The following is a 4,074-nucleotide window of genomic DNA, read 5'->3' on the forward strand; positions in this document are numbered from 1 at the left end:
AGAGCCTGATGAGCTTTTGTTTTTGGCTGTATTAACAGGTGTCCTCTTATATTAATCCCACAAGAAATTAATATTAACACTTGTATGTTTGCATGTTTTCCCAATTTCATGAGCAGGATCAACAATGGCAATAAGCAGCCTCATGGCAGTAAATAATGGCAGCTGAAAGACATGGAGGAGGACTCTAAGGATTGCTATTGCCCTCTGTAGCAGTGCACTAAGGTGCCTGCTACTGAGAGAGCCAGGATAATCGCTCAGGTGCCAGTTGCTGAGGCAACTAGTGGGAAATAATGACCCACCCCTGCCTAGCCAGCTGATGAGAAGGGGCAGGGCCTTGCTCCTATATAAAGCACAGGCAGGAAGCCAGAGGGAATTCCCTGCTAGCAACCAGAGAAGAAGGAGCTCTCAGTTAAGGAAAGAGAAGAGAAGCCAGATGTGGAGGTAGCGTCTGCCACTGCGGTGGGATGGAGCAACCCTGGTAGGCGTGAGCATAATTATAGCCAGGCAGCTTATGTTTACGTTATAGCCAAGAGGCTTGTGTTTGTGTTTGCTATTTGTTACATGGGTGGTTTGGGTGAGGCTATTAGGGGTTGGAGGAGGCCTCATAGGGGACTCACAGTAGAGTGGGGACCCCAGTGCCAGTGAGGGCACAGCATTCGGGGTACATAGACCCCAGCCCCAGAGAGGGCAGTTGAGAAGCCCCAGAGAAGGGGGCATTGCTGAGAAGCCCAGTGTGGGTGTGGTGAGCCCTGAGAGACAGGGCGGCGTTACAGAGAAGGCCCTGAGAGACAGGGCGCGGAAAGAGAGACGGGATTGCAGAGAACCCGAGCGCCAGAGAGGGCGTGGAGACAGAAAGAGACAGAACAACGTCAGTCACATCTGCGAGGCTTGGGGCGTGGTATTGGGGTGGTAGGAGCCACGCATAGCCCATAAGGCTGGGGGCGTACGGAACACCCGAGACAGGAGAACTGTGACCAAGAAGAAGGAAGGCAGCCTCCCTATAAAAATATATAAAACCAAAGACGTGGCGGACGAGAATCGGAGGGCAGCTTGGCACGGTAAAGGAGGCGGCAGGGGAGAGCACAGCGACCCTGACCGCCCTCCTGTTACACCCTCTACAGAAGACTCCTCCTGGCAGAGATACATCACAGAAGAATATGTAGAATCACAAATGGAAGAGACCAAGACTAGGAATTCTTCATTTGGGTGGCTTTTGAATCTAAGCCAGTCTCAGTTCCTTCCTCCCTGTGTCTGCATAACAGCACCTGATGCTTCTAGTGTATTTATTCCTGTCTGGGAGGCTGAGCCTGAATACAGGAGATGTGTTGGACAGCAGTAATCTACAGAGCTAGAGACACAGACAAAAAGCCTGAGCCTGAATTGATTCAATCTTTGCAGGTTAGTCTAACCTGGCTAAGCTAAATCAGTTTTGTAACCAGACAGACATCCCAGACATACAGGCACGTGCCTGCAGTGGCTCAGGCTAGAATCTGGGGGGTGCTAGAGCAGCCCTCCCTTCCTTTGCATAGAGCTGAGCGGGGGGAGGGGAGGGAGAATGGCCAGGCCCTGGCAGGATGCTATGATTAGGGAGGGGTTCCCCCCACTCCTGACCAGTCCAGCAAGAAATGTTTATCACCACTAACTCAGTGTTTACTAAGAAAACAACAGAGGGACATGACCTATCTGTTGATTCTGCCTTTGTCCCATCTGACACAGCTTGGAGGTAGCCGGCATGTGGTCTGCTAGCTAATGCTGAGTGGTATCTGTGAGGGATGGGGGAATGCATGCTTAGCAGAGAGTAGGGAGGGGAGTGGGGGAGCAGAAGCCAGGCAGATGCCTGCAGAGGCTGCTGGAGCTGCAGCTAGGGAGCAGAGGGGAGGGGCCAGCCCTGCTGTGGAGCAGACAGCCCTGCTCAACCCAGAGAGCATGCTGGGATGCTGGGGGAGTCTGATTTAACTTAAACCAGCAAGGGGTCTGGGACAGACATTGCATAAACCAGTTTGAGCCAAATCAGTTAAGTCTGATACTACATTCAACCAGGTTTATCTCAAACCAGTTTCAGCCATTTTCAAACTGGCTTATGTGCACAGAACATCTGTTCTGTTACATGTGATCAGAAACTGGTTTAAACTTAAACCAGTTTATGTGTAATGTCTGTCCCTAGCCCAGAAGAGAAGCTGTGAATGCTAATGCTGGGTCCCTCTGTGCTGAAGATCTCGATGAGTAATGTAGTACTTTTGTTGTTCATTCAGATAGTTAGCAATGGATTCATACTGAAAACACTTTCTGCTACCAACTGTATTTTTCTTGAGAAAATTTCAAATCAGTTATCAAAGTTAAAGTGTTTCCCATACATCCAAAAGATTACCAGTGTCATTAATAAATATGGGTGTGATAATTTTTTCCCCTATATTCAGAAGAGCAATGACTAGAAGTGCTGCTTCTTATATACTAGCCTATATTCAACTCTGGATATTAATGCTTCTCTACACCATCCGTTCTTGTTAGCATAACATTAAATGGATCATATTCAAGCCCAGCTTTCATAATACATTACTGCAATCTTATGAAAAGTGTAGACTATTGTGAAAATGTAGCTCTTGTGCCTCTGTCAATAGCAGTATCATGGGCCACAGACATGAATATCATCCCTACCTGAGCAGAAGAAGAGAGCAACAGAAGGTAAAAAATGGAAAAATCGAATGAAACAAAGCAGTTTTTAAAAATAAATAAATATGAAGGAATCTAATTGGGATATGACAGTTCCTGATTTAGGCAGAGGGTTGCTTTGGATGCCAGTCAATATAACTGGCATGGCTGCCTCGGCAAACCACTCCCCTATATTTTTGTCCTCACAAGTTCAATCTGACTTTCACGGTGAAATACAGGAATGCTGTTGTGGGGAGTGTCTCGGGCAAGTGCTGTAGGGATAACAGAAGCTCGGGAAGTGGGAATTAAAAGGGACATTTTTTACTGTCTTTGCCATAGATGTATCATGCCACTTTATTCCTCAGCACTTAACAATTGAGGTCTTCAAGTTACTTCAGAAGGTAAATGAATTATACAGCTGTATCCAGGTACTTCTTACATTCCCCTTTACAGTTCCTGAGCATCTTATAACATAAATGAATTTGTCCTTGAAAAGTCTCTGAGAAGGACGGAAGTGAGATTATTTTACAAAGGAAAAGCTGAACTCTAGAGAGTCTGGGTACCTTTTCAGTCTCACAGGAAGTACATGACAGGATCTGCACCTTTGGTCCCTGAATCAAAAGCCTTTACTTGTGCTTGTGCTTTAACCACAAGACCATCCTTCCTTTCTGTGCTGGTGGGCCAGCCTCCACAAAGAAAGGTGCAGAAACCTCTCTAAGTCTCTTTGGTTCACAAATGCTGTATCCATCCATAGGTAGCATAGGGGCTACCATCATCATGTGCCTGGGAGGATGTCTTGTACCTTAAGTTTCAGGCACAATGTTTCCTAGAGCTGGCATACTTCTATGTTCCATTTGCCAGAGTGGGATGTGGGCAATAGGTCTGAGCCAAATTCTTTATAGGCAACCAAATGTAGCCATTTGCTAATTAGCATGAAAACACAACCGTTCAGAGACTAACCATTTTCCCAGAAAGCCCAGTATCATTTAGTATTTGGGCCTTTCAGGAAACATTCCATGCATTACAACAGACCTGCAAGGGTCTGCAGAGAGTGTGTGTGAGAGTGTGTGTGTGTGTGGGTGTGTGTGTGTGAGGAGGTGGCGGTGGCTGAGTGGAGCCGGGCCGGGTGAAGCCCAGCCCCCCAGGGAGCCACGCGAACAGGCTGCACAAACAGGCATGCTTCTCTGCCGGCGCGTGAGTTAGCGCAGAGTTCACACGGGAGGGCCCTGGACCCTGCCTGCGCACCCCCCCAGGGTAGACAGCCCCAGCCGTAGCCAGCCTACCAGAGGCATGACACGGATGGGCACGCACCGCACCCCGAGGGTCCCTTCGGGCTCTGCAGCTCCCCCCTCTGGCACCTCAGAGATGGCCACCCAGATGGAGCCCCTGGTTCCGGGCTCCACGCAGACGGAGCCCCTGGCTCTC

The 4,074-nt window shown here is 48.6% G+C and overlaps 1 long non-coding RNA gene across 1 annotated transcript in view; it reads left to right on the forward strand.

The window, feature by feature from the left end:
* The first annotated feature begins 402 nt into the window (after positions 1-402).
* Positions 403-4,074, forward strand: part of LOC102373740 — a 20,510-nt gene continuing 16,838 nt past the window's right edge. Inside the window, exon 1 of the long non-coding RNA XR_003095087.1 lies at positions 403-478. This is a non-coding gene — a long non-coding RNA (uncharacterized LOC102373740). The remainder of the gene's footprint in view (positions 479-4,074) is intronic.

This window comes from Alligator sinensis, unplaced genomic scaffold (assembly GCF_000455745.1).
Source record: "Alligator sinensis unplaced genomic scaffold, ASM45574v1 scaffold191_1, whole genome shotgun sequence".
In the NCBI taxonomy this organism is placed as follows: Eukaryota; Metazoa; Chordata; order Crocodylia; family Alligatoridae; genus Alligator; species Alligator sinensis.